General features: G+C 43.4%; 1 protein-coding gene across 1 annotated transcript in view; it reads left to right on the top strand.

Annotated features, from left to right (window-relative positions):
* FRY (FRY microtubule binding protein) overlaps window positions 1–17,633 on the top strand; it is a 468,020-nt gene that overhangs the window by 65,798 nt on the left and 384,589 nt on the right. Inside the window, exon 2 of the mRNA XM_059717956.1 lies at window positions 15,463–15,646. The gene's annotated coding sequence lies outside the window, so the exon portion shown is untranslated. The remainder of the gene's footprint in view (window positions 1–15,462; window positions 15,647–17,633) is intronic.

The following is a 17,633-nucleotide window of genomic DNA, read 5'->3' as shown; positions in this document are numbered from 1 at the left end:
GGCTCACCAGTGCTTGCAAGCTGGCCTGGGCAGCCACAGGCATGATGAACACATCTCGCACAGCCAGTTCGTCTGCCATGGTGCCCACCCACAGCTGCGTGGTGTCACCTTCACACCATGTGCACTGGGTCAGGTTGCCACAGAGCCACAGCCAGCTGGGAAGGGCCCTGCCCCCACGACCCACCCAGGCTGGCCCCACTATCTACCTGCCTCACCTGGGTCTGAGTGGGGCCAGCTGGAGGCATTGCTGAAGCTGGGCATGGAGGAGCCAACCTGAGACAGGACAGGCTGCAGGGGCAGGGTTCTTCCCAGGCAGCTGTGGCTCCATGACAGCTCGGCCCAGCCTGTGTGTGGGGAGCCCAGAGCAATCTGGGCACAGGCCTCCCGTGGCTCTAGCCTGAGCCACAGCTGACTGGGAAGGGCTCTGCCCCTGCAACCCAGCCCGGGCTGGCCCCTCCACGCCCACCCTCAGCTGCACCTGTGGGTTGGCCCGGCTTAGCTCTCCTAGCCCCAGGCAAGGTGGGTGGATGGCGGGGCCATGCCTGCTTGCTCTAGCCATGCCCCCCACCCCATGAGCTGCTAGCAGGGCAGAAAGCTGGGCAGACCCAGGCTGGGGTCCCCATGACAGGGGGGCAGAGGGGAGACTAGGGTGTTTAATTCCACACCCCCCTTTTCCTGAGGCAGTGCCCAGGCTGCTGTCTGGCTATGCGCCCCGAGGGACAAACCTGGCAGGGGCTGCTTCCTCCTTTCCCCTTCCCCCTTCAGGCACATTCTGGCTGGGGTCTCTTCAGGCCAGGGTGGAGGTTTAAACACCTCCCCAATTATACTTAGCAGCCTGCTGGCACCTGGCCAGAGCCACCCCCCCCCCCCCAATCAACTTTCTTCCAGCCTTGCAGCTGCTGCCAAAGGGAAGGAAGGGTTCATTCTATTGCCTCTTGGCTTCTAGCCTGAGCCACTGGAGGCATGTGGCTGCATTTCTGGAATCAAATGTGAAAGTTCACTTCCAGATCAGTTCAATCTACACAGGTTAGACTAACCTGCAAAGATTGAGTCAATTCAGGCTCTGGCTTTTTTAATGTCTCTGTTTAGCCTCTGAGTTTTGGTTTCTTCAAGTATTCTCTCTTGCTTCTCCTAGTAGTCTGTGTTCCTTTATTTGTACAAGGTTCTATAAATTGACTTGGAGTAGAGGTTTAATGTTATCTAAAGTCACTCTGACTTATGAATCCTAATAAGTAGAACACCAAACATCTGAACTGGCTGGGTTCAACCCCTGTGTAGTTAGTTATGAAAGTATTCAGTTGATAGATAAATTCCTAAAACACAACTGAAAGTACAAAAGAAAAAGACGTGTTTTACTTTATTAACAAAATAAATCTGGGAACTCAGATTTGGTCATTATAATCTGATGATTAGTGGGGTGAAATGTGGATAACTAAGATGATTTTTATTTTGATCAATGATATATCACATACAGTAATGTTAATTGGATATATGATTGATGGGAGTGCAAATATTTGGCATTCCACTATAGTCTATGTTATCAATTGACCATCCCGGGAGCCTATGACTTTAACAAAAGTACCTTTGTTTGTCCCATAGCTGTGCAACTAATAAGGTAGTGACCAGCTTGTTGGAGCCACATATTGTGCATGTTTGGTAGAAAACATTCAGGACCAAATTCTGATGTAGGGATTGTTGAATAGAATTATGTAGAATTTTGCCTTCAGAATATCAGTATATTTAACATTTTCAGAAAATAAAATACACACCATTTTCCCATTTATACATAGCAGAAATTTCCTTCTGTAAAAAGGAATCTAATAAATTATTAGCGAAAGCTTCTATGTCTTGGAACCGGATATACTAGTGTAAAAGTTATAATAAAAACAAATACTGATTATTGTTTTCTTAGGAACAGATAGACAAAGTGTGCAGAATAGGAAGACTGTCACATTTCTCTTATGCTACAAAATGCCTCGAGAAATACGGAAACCAAAAATACCCATTGAGCACAAACAGTTCTTTCATGACTAAGTCTAATTTTGTTTTGCTACTGAACACGTTTTTAGACATGGATAGTATGTCTAAAATAAAGAAGAACTTGTTCCGAATAATGTTACAGCCTGAAAACTGGATTTAATAAATGGCAAGTTTAATAAATTTTACCATAAAATAATAAAATGTTGCCTAGTAGAATCATTCTGTATTATTCTAATTTCTTTTAATACTAAGTGTGTTCCTGGCCTCGATTCCCAGGATGTTAGTGGGCAGGCACAGGCCAAGGGACTGTGGGCAGACAAGGAGCAGGTGTCTGGCTATTCATCCCCTGCTGCTGCTTTTTTTGCCACAACAGTATAGGGGACAAATTTTAAGATGACCTTCCCCTAATTAGATTCTGTACATGGAAAAGTATAACATTTATCATTTTCCACGTATACGATCTAATTATTGGGGGGGATTGTGGTGGGCCAGTAGGGGGAGCTCCTGTGTTGAACCTCCCACCTCACTATGCCCATCCACCTGCCGGACTCCATGTATCTCCCCAGGGGCGCCTAAGCCCTGGCAGACCCCCTTTCGAGCCCCGCTACAGAGTCCGGGGGTAACGTGCTACCACCACCCCGAGAGGGGACCTTCTAGGTTCTGTGTCCTCGGGGAAACACAGGCCTAATAGTCCTACGGGTACTTGACCCAATACAAGCCCTTCGGGGCTCCTCCCCAAGTTGGGGGCCAAAAAGGATAGTCTCCCTTAGTCTGCAGACCCAAGGGGCCTCCTAGGCATAATTAAACCCACACCTCAGTAAGTCTCCTACACCAATCACAAAGGAGAACTTTATTGGTTACAAAGGGTAGGGTTAGAATAGGGTAGGAGGTAGAGCACTATCAAGGGATTACCACTGAGCAAAACAGTCTGGCTGAGGTGGCTGTTTGATACACAAATGCATCACTGTGAGCTGACTAACTCTCTAGAAACACAAGTATCATCCAGAAGATGGTCGAGATCTGGCTCGGAGATTTCCAGAGAGAGTGTGTTTCAGTTGGATCAGACTCTCTCTCTGTGTCCTGATGCTTGTGCCATGCTGGTAAAATGGCTTCTCCCCCTTCTTCTTGGACCAGGCCCTTATATAGCCTTTCTGACCTCAGCAGCCCAGTCCAATAGAAGCCAGCAGTGTTGGCGACTAACCAACCAATTAAAAAGCATCACTGGTTACCTAGTCAGAGGAGCAGGGGCTTTTTCCTCCACCCACTCAAGTGACCAGAGGGACCACACCCTCGGCACCAGGCTTTTGTCACGTAGGCAGGGAGGAAAATCCCCCCTTCCTTAGGAATTCGACCCCAGTGTCCCAAGCTGACTGGGACAGATTTCTGGAGGGAGACACAGATGGTGGCATTTCTGCCACAGGGATCATGTTACATTTGAAGTTGTCTTGAATGTGGGTAAATACAGTAATACATGCATACATTTTAAGCTGGATCGGCCTGTATTTCTTTGCATGCATTATATTTAGTAATAGAAGCAAATGTAACAGTTTTAACATTATATTTTTCCATGGGACATATTTTAAATGCAGTTTAATTCATTTTTGTATGTTGAATTTATGAAACAAGTCACATTTGTTTATAATGGAAGGGTAAGGGAAATACTGTTTTCTGTTTTAAAGAAATGTACCAAACCAGTTCCTGCATCTCTTTGTTTTTTCTTACCTCATAGTTGCAAAATATTACTGATGTAGCTTCTCTGTTTTGAACCCCACCCATACCGTTGCTAAGCAAATGAATTATGCTGTGTAAGTTGCAAGCTATTGATCACTGCAGCCCTACCTAGCAATATAATGAACAGCCAAATTCTGAAGGAAATAACATATAACACTTGCAGTTTGAATAAGAACATTCAAATGTGGAAAAAGTGAAAGGGTGAAGTTATATTAAATACATTTAAAAAAAATCCTTTTGCCAGCAGTAATGACATTGAAAAAAGAATATGAATACCTGAAAATATTGGGAAAAGTAGTAAGTTAGTTTTTTTGAGGCTACTGGAAATTGTATTTATTTCAAAATACTTGATTTGGAGCTTTAGTTCATATAAAGGTGAGCTAAATTTTAAATCTATTATGCTGTAATCATGGTGGTATTGCAATGAACTACAATTGTTTGATGCAGGCATGAGTTCTCCCCAGATTTGAGTTTGTATGGAAGTGTGGTCTGGGGGCTGGGACAGTTTCTGATTCCTCAGTTGGTTAATAGTCTTGATAAGCTATGTTGATTTTTATAAGGTGAAATCATTTTAGTACATAAGCTGATGCGTGACTCTGAATATCCAAATTGTGAGACATCGGCACAGGCTGAGTCCCACTTCTCTAGAGCATTATGTTAAAATACAAGTTATCCACTGTAAAATTAAAAAAAAAAAAAATGCAGGTTTAAAAGATGAGTGATAGTAATACCTTTGAATAGAATTTTAAATTTGGCATGTAAAGGTTTTATTTTGGAGGGGTTTTTTGTTTTGCCTTGTCATTGGCTTTGGAAAGGTCACTTGCATTATTTAGGAGCTTTTTAGCTCCTTTTAAAAACCATTCTTTCTGTGTACGTGTCCCCTCAATGTGTATAGGACCCGCATGTTACCTCAGCAACAGTATTTCTCTTCCACTGGAAACAGATACATTTTTAGCTTGAGGCAGTCACATAGTCATGCTTTCCCACCAAATAGCAAGCAGGTTCATAGAGATTATAATTAATTACAATAAAAGTTCTGTTAACTGGCATCTTACAAGCCAGCATGCTCTACTAACCAGTATGACTGCTTGTAAGATAAAGTGAAACTGGAAGCGCCCACTTCTGGTTTCTCTGAGCCACCACGGCCTGGGGGTGTAACAGGCTGTGAGGGGCTGCACAGGGCCCGCCTCCCTGTTCCACCAGGCCCGCAGGAGGGGTGGTGATGTGAGAGGAGGGATGGCAATGCTGTGGGAGGGGCAGAGGGATGCCCCAGATGCAGCGGGAGAAGTGGCAGCTGGGGCTGCTCAATTAACCAGCATATTTTGTTATCCGGCATCCCCCATTCCCGGGGGATGCCTCATAACAGAGCTTTTACTGTATTTGTGTCCTCTAGGGATTTGTTCTTGGCTGTATACCATTTAACATTTTTATCTATGACTTGGAAGAAAACATAAAATCATCACTAAAGAAAGTGAGAAATAACAAAGGCAAGTTACAGACACAGTCAGCTGGCTTCCTTTTCAGCTAGACACAAGCAACCAACAATATGCATTTAACATCGACTGGGAGTCAGATCACACCTCTATGAAAGAAAAATGTAGGCTACACTCACAGGTTGGGAAAGTCTATCCTGGGAGGAAGTCACTCAGAAAAGGATTTGGGGGCCATATGTAAAAAGAAAAAAAAATCAGCTGAACATGAGCTTCTTTGGTGTTGCCATGATCAAAAGGGCTAATACAAGCTTTGAATATAGACATGGGAATATTGGGGAAGTTATATCACCTCTAGATTTGTCATTGGTTTGATCACTACTGAAAGACTTGAACTCATTCTGTTTTACTATCAAAACAAAAAGTTGAGGGGTGGTTGAATCACGTTCACTTACATACACAGGAAACAAAACTTTGAAAATAGAGGGGTCCTCAGTCTAGCAGACAAAGGTATAAGAAGAACCAATGGCTGAAAAGCAAAGCTAGAAAAATTCTTAAGGCTATGGACAGAAGTTACACACAAACCAGTTTATGATCAGAAACTGGTTTAAACCTGTAACAGAATAGTTGTTCAGTGCACATAAAGCAGTTTCAAAATGGCTGAAACTGGTTTAAGATAAACCTGGATGAATGTAATATCAGACTTCATTGATTTGGATTAAACTGGTTTATGGAACTTCTGTCCCAGACCCCTTCCTGGTTTGAGTTAAATCAGAGTCCCCCAGCATTTTGCACCCCTGGGCTGGGCTGTGCTGTCTGCTTCAGAGAGCAGAGCTGTCCCCATCCCTCTGCTCCCTAACTGGAACAGTGAGGGCTGGTTCACAGGCCTCACTGGCTGGCTCACTGCCCGCCCCCCCAGGCAAAACCCTGCTGGGATCTGCAGCAAGGGAGGGGGGTTAAACTTCCCCTCCCCTGAGTATGGAACTTCCCTGCCCTGCTTACTTAGTGGTGGCTGTGACTGTGGACTACAAAGAGGCACCTGAAAGCAGGAAGAAGTGATGAGCAACACTACAGAGGCCTGCTACTGTGATTCTGGACTGCAAATACCAGAGACCTAGGGGGCATCAGTAAGAGGAAGCAAACACACAGTCTATGCTGGCTGTGTGCCAGAGAACTGTGCTGTAGTGCCCCTGGCTTCTGGCTTGAGCCGCTGCTGGTGTATAGTTGCATTTCCTGAATCAAAAGTGAATGTCTGTTCATTTGCTTATTGGTTCAATCATTGCAGCTTAGACTAACCTGCAAAAACTGATTCAATTCAGCCTCAGGCTTCTTGACTGTCTGTACTTAGCCTTTAAGAAATAAAGGGTATTAGGGTAAATAATCATTGGAATAATTTATGGAAGTTTGTGTTGTGTTCTCCATCTCTAGACATATTTTGATCTAAGTTGGGGGGGGTTTCCCCTAAACGGAATACCTTAGTTAAAACAGAAATAGTCGTATGGCATATGTGATGTGGTCAGACTGAAGTGTCACGCAGGCCTCCTTCTGGCCTTATAAGTGTATACATCAACTATATAAAGCAGTATGAATGCAAGCATTGGTATACAGTGGCAGCTTTTGACCAAACAGCCTCTAATAGCTATGGAAGTATTAGAATATGAAGACATGAGGTAGTATTTGGGAAGAAACAGACTGAGGTTTCTTCTGTCACTCCACCAGCAAAGCAAGTTCAGAAGGGTGTGTAGAACATTGCAATCACAGACATAGGTAGATAGGCCTGTTTGTTTTTTGCCAGGTTCATGGGACATAGGTAGATAGGAGTAGTAGGGATAGCTATAAAGGTGAGAAGTTTGATAGTGAAGAAGAGTAGGAGCTGATTTAGCAATTCAAAATTGGTCTTCCCTTATACTAATATTGGTAGAATCTTCTGTAAGTGACTGGAGATACATTATTCAGCTTTCTGAGATGATGTCCAGAGGTGACAGTTAAAGTTACCTGAGAAGTTTTTCTCTCTAAGGTTCTTGGAGTACCAGTGGTTTACAACCCAGTACTAAGGTTTTCTTATTTTTGAGCCTCTGTTTCTGGAAATAGCATCCTCTAGCTGTTCACTAGAACAGCTGGTACATAATGTTCATGTTTAATTACCTTGAAGTTAATCTCTTGTTTTAGGATGAATGTCATTTTTGTTTAATTCTCGTTATATTATTATATTTTTAACCACATATATAAAACACAGTTGTTATCATGAGGTGTTCTAAAAATAATCAGTATTCACTTGTTCTATGTGGAGAACTCCCATTTTTAGTAATAGAAGCTTGCATGCAGTAGAAATTCGTAAGAGGAACTAGGGAAACTGTGGGTTAAAGACGAGTATTTTGCTCTTTATAAATATAGAGATTGATCTTCCCATTTGTATTTACAGATAGGTGAGTGCCTTGAATATTCAGTAATATTGATTGATTATTATATTGATATTTTAAATACTATATATTATATTTTCACTGATTCTCTCACCTCTTTAAATTAATGTGTTCTTATGGAAAATCCACAGTCTTTCTAGCTAAATGGAAGGGGGAAAAAAGTATTATTAGTAATTTAGGCAAAATGATGTTAGATGAGGGCCAGGAGAGGGTGCTAGAGTAATATAATTTGATGCCCTTACTAGCTTTATTCATCTTTTAGGACCATTAGGTATGTTGTCAAATCTGACTACTATGGCTTGTCTTAATAGCTAGTTGTGAATGACTTCAGGGAGACTGTATATGTACAGTATCTTTTCTTTTTTTTTTTGTGGTCTTGGTTTTCATTTTCATTAAGTCAAAATTTTATTCCATGAAATTCCCCTTCCAAAGCAATAATAAAAGGGGAAGGCAAGAAGCTTGTCTACCTAGAGATTTTATTTTGTGTTCATATTTTTAAAAATATTTGTCTTTTGGCGGTAATCTTCTTATTTGGAGAGAAGTTAGCAATAACCATGATTTGTTTTCCCCTGTATTAGTCTCCTATTTTGTAATGCAACTCTGTTTTTCAGAACTATGTTTGACAGTCGAATAACCCCCACTGGCCACAAAAATTGTTGTTTAGTATATGGTTTATAATATATTTATAAACAGTGTTCTTACACTTTGAGAGGCTCCATCACAAATACACTTTTAAAAAGTGATGAAGATGCACACCAAATACATCCCTAACTTAAAGCAAACCAGTTATATCCAATGTGTGGTGTTTGGGAAGATTGTCATCATCAGAATGTTAGTGAATCATGAAACTGAGTAAATGTGGGTCTTCTGCATGTTTTCCCATTCGTCCAAATTTTCTTCTAGTTCCAGAGGAGAATGTTCTTAACTGTTTTACAGCAACTGCACACACATACTCTGTTAAAGAGTAGCAGGTGGCGTACTTGCAGATAAATGTTGACTTTGACTATTTGATTCCTCTTCAACTCAAGTCTACACATCAAAGTTGCATTTTATTGCTGTAAAATGCAACGCAAGCTATGTGTTACCAATTGGGCTTTTTAGGATCAGGATATGCAGTTTACCACACAGATGTATGAATCCAGTTGAGATGATTTCTTTTACAATAGTGAATCTTTCAGGCTAAGTACAGACAGTCAAAAAGCCCAAGGTTGTATCAGTTAAGTCTTTGCAGGTCAGTCTAAGATGCAGAGATTAAACTGAGAAATCATTGAACAGACATTCACTTTTGATTCAGGAAATGCAGCCACATGCTTCCAGTGACTCAGGCCAGAAGCCGGGAGGTGCTAGAACACGGCTCTCTGGCACGTAGCCAGCATGGGCTGTGTGTTTACAGGGTTGCTCATCACTTCCTGTTCCTGCTTCCAGCTTCCTCTGGGATTTGTAGTCCATAGTTGCAGCTAGCAGAAAGTTTTTAGCAGGACAGGACAGGTCTGTACTTGGGGGAAGGGAAGTTTAACACCCCATCCCTAGTCCCAGACCCCAGCCGGGGTTTGCCTGTGGGGGACAGTCCCTGACCCACCCCCAACCTCTCTCTGCAGCCGGCTGGGAGTGGGGTGGGGTTTACAGCCGGCTCAGCACATATTGGGGAGGCTGCAAACCCCCTTGCTCCTGACTGGCTGCACACATCCACCCTGCTTCTGTGGGATGCTCCACTGCCCCACCAGACTGAGCAGCAGGAGATGGCAAGGAGTGCGGGGCTTGCGCCAGTGCCCAGGGCCAGGGCCAGCAGAGGCCTGCACCCAGGGTGGGACAGCAGGAATGCAGGGCCAGGGCCAGCAGGGACCCATGCCCAGAGTGAGGCAGCAGGAATGCTGGTGCCCAGGCTGACATATGGGGTCGGAGTGGCTGATGGGTGGACGGGTGTGTAGGTAGAGGCGGTGGCGGTGAGAAGTGGTGAGTGGAGGGAATAGGAATCAATGCAGGGCCTGCGCTGGTGCCCAGGGCCTGGGCTGGTGGAAGCCCAGGAGCGCAGGCCCAGGCTGGCAAATGGGACTGGAGAGGTCAGCGGGCTAGTGGGGAGAGGCGGCAGCGAGAAGTGGCAGTAACCAATTACCTATATTTACATTCATTCCTATGGGCAAATGGATTTCATTTAGAGTGGTTCTGCTTAACGTTTGGTTTTTTTGGAACCAATTAAGAGAGCTAAGTGGGGATTGGCTCTATAGCACTTTGTGTTAGATGACCTAACAGTCTTATACACATTGCAGGGCTGCTGATCTCCTCTTAGGTGGAACTCTCTTCCCTTTCCCTGTGTCCAACTGTGTAAGTAGTATTTCTGTGTAAGTAGTATTTCTGGCACCAACCTCTGCAGGGTTGGTGTGTAAGCATCCACACAACTACTGCATGTGCTCAGTAGACTACACACGGGCCAGGCAGCTATGAATGTACATACACTGATGTAACACAGGGGGACAAGTTCCTCCCTTGTTTTAGCTTCAGTAGCTGAGTTGTTAGGCTAATTGCCCAGGAAGCAAAAAACCTAGTTTCTAGGACCTGTTGGCACTGGATTTATAACCCAGCTACCTTGTTCCAGGCAGACTCAAAACCTTCAGATCGACCACAGCCTTTCCATTTGATAATAGGCAAATTTTATTGATAGAAAGTGATAGCAGATAAAAATAATGCAAACAATTCTTTATCTACCAGACCTAGAGCTGTTGTCAGAGTCAAGGTATGCCTGACCAGTATGCGAGCTTCACTCTGAGGTTCTCTCTTAAATGTCATATGTCAGCAGCCTGGAGGTTGGAGGCCAAGTCCCAGTGGGGTGGGTGAGATGGGCCGGTGGTATGCTTTCTGTCCATGGTGGCCTTGGGTTCCCCTTTCTGGGACCCTTTGCTGCTCTGAAATCCCTACTTTTGTATTCTTTTCTGCTTCTATGATGACTCTTTGTTTCTGGCCATTGGTGATTGGTCTCTCTGTCATCATACTGTTCACGTTCTGTCAGCATATTCCTTTGTTTTACAAACCCATCACATGCACATGTCCTCCTAATTTGGTCTGTTCGCTCAAAATCGGAAATCCCAAGGACTCTGCAGTTGGGCACTGTGACCTGGTACCACCTTATTTCATGTTATGGAACAGTGTGGTACATGTCTTTAATTTCCCAGCCTGCGTGCCTGCTGGCTTCAGACACAGCGGGCCTTGAGGCAACTTTCAGAAACAGGCTTTTAGAAACCAATTAACTCTTACTGTTGCTTTGGACCATTATTCTAATGTATATCTACTTTACTACTATAAGCCAATTCCCAAGAGCAAACCTCTAAATACCATTTTCTAGCCATCAGGACCCCGCCTCTCTCTGAGGGGGTTTGAATTTGTGTTTCTCTGACTTCCCAACACAGTACTGTAACCAGCACACTACATGCTAGGAATTATCCAGGCCCTTTTGCAGCCCTCCTTTTGAACCTGTGTCAGTGTAAAGCCAAAACTGCCATTTAGTCACATAAAAAGGAATAGAATTCCACACCTTGTGTTTATATAAATCACTTCTCTCAGAAAATGGGTTGAATATTACACATTACATGTGACTAAACCTGATATGTATATGTAACTATGTCAGAGAGACCTTTTTCTCATGTTGAGCCTTGATATGTTATCAAAATACCAGAAGGTCTTATTGAATTCCAGAGTGCTGATGTGGAGCCAGACAACAAAAAGCATCTATTATTGATGACTTAAGGATCGCGTTAGCTGCTTCTCTATCAGAAATCATAGAAATCTATTCAGTGACATGGACTTGTTGAAGGAATGGCTACAATGCTGATAAATACCATCAACACCCTAGAAAAGACTTTCCATCCTGTATTTTAATATTGAAAATCCTTTCTGTAGTCCAGAGGTGCATGGACCTCATAGCTTTGGCAACCTACATAAATTCTTATGCTTATCTGAAGATGAGACAACTTCAGCACTAGCTAGCAAAGAATCATGTATAATCCTTTGGTAATCATCCTAGGTTTTGTAGAGGAAATGGCTACACTCAAAAGAATTAATTTGATCTGATCATGGTTAGACTAGTGCCTCTCACTGGGAAAAAAATGATAGTTCAAAACTAGAGGAATTATTCAGCAATATGGAAGGTAGTGATTTAAAAATCAATGCATCTTTTACTTATTTTGGAATTTGGGGGTCAACTTGACAGTTAAACATTTGGTTACCATTTCTTTTATTTATGTACTTACTTATTTGGAAGTATGTATTTATTTGGTTACCAAAAACCTCAGACCTGTCCATTTTTTAACTATTGATGTTTCATAAACATGGCTAATTTTGTAAATGAATAGAGTCAGTAATTTCACTCAGTTTAATAAATGACCTGCAAGCAGGGGGTAAGCACACTCACTTGGTAATAGGGTGGTACCCTTTAAAATGAGAAATTTGATTATATTATTGCATAATATTTCCCTTAACAAGTAAGCATAGTGTAATGATTATCATCCTGATATTGTATAGCCAATGATTTTTGTTTTAAATGTCTTAAATAGGTAGCCATTTAGAAAAATATCTGCCAACTTTAGATAGTGTGTTCTCCAGTTTGGCCATTCTCAAGGACCCTATGCCCATAATTGAGGGGTGGGTAAAATGTGGCCCATGGGCTGGATCCAGTCCACCAGCTGATTGTACCTGGCCTGTGAGTGGGCGGCCGCCAACTCATCAGATCTTGCCCCCGGGCAGCTGGCAGCTCCAGCTGCCACATGGTACTAGGTGGGCAGGTGGGACTGCTTCTGCAAAGTGCTGTTGTGGTAGCATCAGCTGTGATCCCAGGCAGATGCCCTGATCCCCACCCGGAACCTGCCAGGCACATTCATAGCTGACAATGGTACCTGCATATGGCTGCTTCTGCAACACTGGGCCGGTGGTGGCATAAGCTGCATATGGGGCGAGCAGGTTCCAAGTTGGGGCTGGGAATCAGGGATTGCTATAGCTCTGGGAGGATGGTGGGGGGGGAGAGAAAATCAGGCTGTGCTACAGCTCCAGGTGGGGAGAGAGTGGGGCTTGTCATATCAGCAACCAGGAATGAAAGCTGGGGCTCAGCCATCTCCAGCGATTCTGTTACCTTGGCTAGAGCGCACTATGCCACATAGTTTTTCCCCAGCTCCAGCCACAGTAGCAGGGCTTCTGTCCTTGTTGCTGCTTTCCCTAGGGTGCTGACTGCGGAAAGCCCCACTGCAGCCAGAACCTGGGCAAAAGTCCTTGAGCTGGATAACCTGGGTCAACAGGTCAGATCTGGCCTGTTGGTCGCATGTTTGACACCCATGTTTTAGGGCTTCAGAGCTCTTCTCTTTGGAGCTGTACCAGAGTTCAGACAGATTTCTTCCAACCTATTAGATGTTCTCCTGGTTCTTTTTCCTAAGTAGCATCATTCCCAACTCAGTGTTTCCTCCCAGTTCTCCTTTCCAGGTTGTTTACCCTTTTTCTCCTCCCAAGAGTTGCTTATCAACTAGGTTTTACTGTGGTAAGAAGATAAAATTTTGATTAACACTTGGCCCAGTTTCTCAGTTAATCTACTGTGTCATCTTTTGTAATGTGCTGTCACAAGAGTCTATTCAGTTTATCATGAAACAGAATTTGGCTGGCCCAAGCTGCACTGTCTCTTAAAGAGGCAGACTAGTTTATGTAACAATGGCATCTACTAAGAGTGAGCAGGTGACGGGCCCTCACAATGTGCCATTCATTGTCTGCCATAAGGACAAAGTGCTCCTTCATTCCTCATCTGAATTCTTCCCCAGAGTGGTAAGAATTCTACTTCAAACAGACCATTAATGTACTCTTACTTTTTCCCCACAAATGGGGAGGCAAAATGCATGCCTCCACTACCAAGATAGTATTAGGTTTTTTATTTTTAACAGACTTAAGTGATTTAAAAAGTCACCTACATTTTTCATTTTGGGATATTAATAGTGAAGGACAAGCAATTGCTTTTCGGCTTTTATCTGTACAGGTTGAGCTTTGTAGAGAGGGAAAGCACCAACTACATTTTTGTTCCTTTGCCAGAGAGGTTAAAATCACACTCACCAGGGCATGGAAGCTATGCCTCAGGCATATCTGCATTTCAGAAACATTCAGAGCAGCAATATGAAGTTCTAGTCACACAAAGCATTGCTCACTAGATCTAGCATCTCAGTTGGATGTTCAGTTTGGTGAAGGAAGCACTACATTTTTAATTAGGTCTCTAAATTCCACCTTTCAGAGAGGCAGTAATGCTTACTGACTGTCCTGGGAGAAAGAATGAAAGCAACTCAACTGTAAGAAGACTTCTTCAGGGTGGACTATGCACATTGACACTACCTACTTACACTTTCTGTCTCTTAGTCTTAAGAGCAACTTGGGACTTGAAAGACAGTAGTAGGAAATGAGGTAGCCAGAATGCTGTCATGGCCCCTTTATAAGTTTGCTCTTGGAGCATCCAGGGAGAAGAATAAGTGCAAGAGCACTTCAACAGGTTGTGCTTTGAAAAACTTTTTGCTGTTCTCGCTGGTCTTGTAGGATATTCCATGAGTGGAAATCTCAAGGTAACCTTTATTTTTGCCCCTAACTTTGATTAACTTGTGCACTAAAACATTGACTGTCAAATGTTTGTAATTTTGAACAAAACAAAATTCTCCAGTTTTTTTCAGTAATGGCAATAGTGTAGGTAAGTTACTTGAATATGGTCTACAAAAAAAACTCATCCCAAAGGCTTTTTTATTTTCTTAAAAAACTACTTTTGCTTACAGTAGTTCTGTCATTGATCAGAGCAGTGTTTTCTATTCAAATACAAACCAGAAAACTAAAGGTAAAATGGTCATAATTGACATTATGATTTGCTGTAATAAAAATTATAATTTAAAACTGAATACAGGCGTCTTACAGGATATTTTGTGCATGTGTGAAAGATAAATCCCTAGTAAGAAACTTTTTAACAGCATACATGGCAAAATGTAGAATAGTTAAAACAGTTTTAAGGACTTTTGATATTTTATTGTTATTAAGGACTGTTGATGTTATTGTTTATTGTTATTAAGGACTATTGATATTTTATTGTTTTATTTGACATTGGTGAAAAAGCACAAGCTTCATATTGCTGGTTTAGGAAGCAGGTGTACGTTTCTCATTAATGGGGATTGCATGTATATTTCTGAGTGTATGGCATTCTGGACAATACTTGAAATATGAGTTACAAGTGGGCACTGATGAGAAAATACAGAATAATATATAATAGTCTGTTTTGAAACAAGGATTCTGTTTAGCTTAAAGAGGCTGTAAATTCTTATATAATAAAGGGCTTAGTCCGTCTGTCCGTAATGCTCTTAGAACACTCTGATTGGTTAGTGAAGCAACCAGTTAGAATGCAGAGCACCACCATAACGACAGGGATGAAGCAGGGGGGCCAGACTAGCACCACTGGCTTTGCCCCACACCCGGCGCTGCTCCTCAGAGGCAGCAGGGGGGCCAGGCTAGTGCCGCTGGTTTTGTACCCCCGGCCTTGCTCTTTGGAGGCAGCATAGCGTCGCCATGCAGGGGAGCCAGGCCAGCAGCACTGGCCTTGTCCCCCCCCCCCCTCTGTCCCTGCTGTCATGGCAGTTCTTTGCCACCTCTGAGGAGCAGGGCTGGGGAGGACGAGGCCAGTGGCACCAGAAGTGGCAGCAGTGCAGGGTGCTGGCGGAAAGGGGAGGGAGGGAATGGCGGGGCATACTTCCCCCCCTTTGCTTCTGGGAGGCGGTGCAGTGCAGGATGGTGGGTGGTGGTGCTTCGTCCCCGCCCATGCCCCCTCTGTCAATCTTGATGGGCAATTCGCTAGTTTATATATTGCACTGTTGTCCAGGTGACCTAAGTTTTAAGAACACTGTTGTTTTCTCTAGGTGGCAGTGATGGCTCATAATGCAAAACACTCGTCTCCAGGAAGCAAGGAAGCTAGCGTCCTTGTCAATCGCAATTAATCTACCTCTGCCTGAACTAGAAACTGCCTGCTTACAATCTTGATGAAAATTATGTCAGAAAGTTAAAACAGTAATAGGCAGATTGGAAGTGCTGATTTGAGGAAAGGTAAGACTGTTTTCAACATCTAATCATTACACCTTTACTTGAGATTTTTGTATTAGCAATAATCACAATGTATTTGACTTAAGTAGTGCATTTTCATAGTGAACTATTGTAATAATTATTGTAGTAATTATGAGAATGTTGATATTTTATAGTTTATATTTGACATTGGTGAAAAAGCATAAGCATTATATTGCTGGTTTAGGAAGCAGGTATACAGTTCTCATTAATGGGGATTGCATGTATAATTCTGAGTGTTTGGCAATGACTATTTGTGAGAGCGCATTCTGGACAGTAATTGAAATATGAGTTCCAAGTGGGCACTGAGGAGAAAATACAGAATAATATATAATAGTCTATAGATAATAGTCTCTGTGGTTTAATATCTGTTAAAGTTGATAAAGCAGTGCCACTAGGATCGTTCTTTGCTTCCCTGCTGCTGATTGGTGGAGGGGCCCTAGTGGCCCCACCACTTGCTGCTGACCGGTGGGGAGGCAAAAACTGAGACATATTTAAAACTGCAGTTTTTTGCTTTTCTGGCGATCAGCAGCAAACAGCCCAGCTGGTGGAGCCTCTCTGCCAATCAGGGACCTGCAGCAGGGTGGGGGTGGAACCAAGTGGTGAAATGAAAAATTTAAAGGAGCCACTGCAGGGTGAACTTCCTCCACGATTTGCAGAGATCTCTAGTCATAGGTTGGCCGTTCCAGTTTAGAATATGTTTAGGATGATTGCTTGTTTTGCAATTTCTTGTTCAAGTTGGATTTTAAAGTTATGTTGTCCATAAGCCAACTACTCTGAGGTTAGCAGTGAAATGTTCAGGGAGGTTAAAGTATTCTACCACAGGCTTGTATGTCTTTTTGGAGTTGATGTTAAATAGGTGTGCATTCATTCTTTCACATGGGGATCTATCAGCGTGTGAACTAATCAATGCTGCTCCTTAATTAGCTAAGGAAGTCACTAATTAATAAAAATATGATCCTACTCTATTCTCTCCCTCAGTGATAGGATCTGTACCTCTACCAGCTTCTTCCCCACCAGTTTAGGAGAGAAACAGACCTCAGTTTTTGCATTTGCAAGGTACTACTAGAAAGCTGTGTGTTCAAGCAACAGTTGTTTTCAATTGGATGGTGTAACAGGTTATCTGCACCCTATGTGGGGCACCCTTGGAGTCCCGTTTAAGGTTTCTTGTGTCCAGCTCTTTACTCGTCTGCCACGTCTTGATGGAAATTATTATGTTGATGTACTTGAAAGTGGGAGACTGCCTATTGTATTTCGTAAGTTGGGTCTTTCAACTCCACAGGCCTTGACCCCAGTCTCTCTCTAGCTAGGCCTCCCCGTCTAAACCCACCAAACAGGGTTCAACTCCGAGGCTCTAGCCCTCTTTCCTGCTCCAATCTGGAGCCTGGTCTCCCTGGCCTAGAGGTCTAGCTGCCAGCCCCACAGCTGGGGTGGCGCAAGTTCAAGGCCAGGGGCCGAACTTGCTTAGTCCTACAAAAAAAAAAAAAAAAAAATTAGAATTGCATGTCAGATACACCAGGCCACCCTGGTCTTTTAAGGTCGTGGCTTCTGGCACTGGGGTCAGTGCACCCCAAAATCCTGTGCCCCCTCTGGTGCTGGGGCCTATGTACCCCAAAAAGCTGTGCCCTCACTGGTGTTGGTGTCCCCAATCTGTGGTGGGCCCCCAAATGAGGCCTCCTCCTTCCCCTAATAGCCTAACCCAAACCACCAGGTATTCAGTAACCAAAAGAAATATGGACAGTCCTGTCCGTGGGCAATAACGGCCACTAAAAAAATGCGATCAAACAAAGCCACAAACCAGCTTACATTTACGTTGGGTTTGTGCTTCGGCTCCCCACTGTCAGCTTCTGGGGCGGCTGCCATCTCTCAGGGATGCTTCCATAGTCCCCTCTTCCAGCCTTTGGACTGCTCACCAAGCCTCTCATGGAGCTCTGGGATGCACTCCTTCCCCTTTGGCTGCCAGCCCTTACTG

The sequence above is a fragment of the Alligator mississippiensis genome, chromosome 1 (assembly GCF_030867095.1).
Source record: "Alligator mississippiensis isolate rAllMis1 chromosome 1, rAllMis1, whole genome shotgun sequence".
NCBI classification, from domain to species: Eukaryota; Metazoa; Chordata; order Crocodylia; family Alligatoridae; genus Alligator; species Alligator mississippiensis.
Note: the sequence above shows the minus strand (reverse complement) of the source record. Positions and strands in the feature narration are given on the sequence as shown.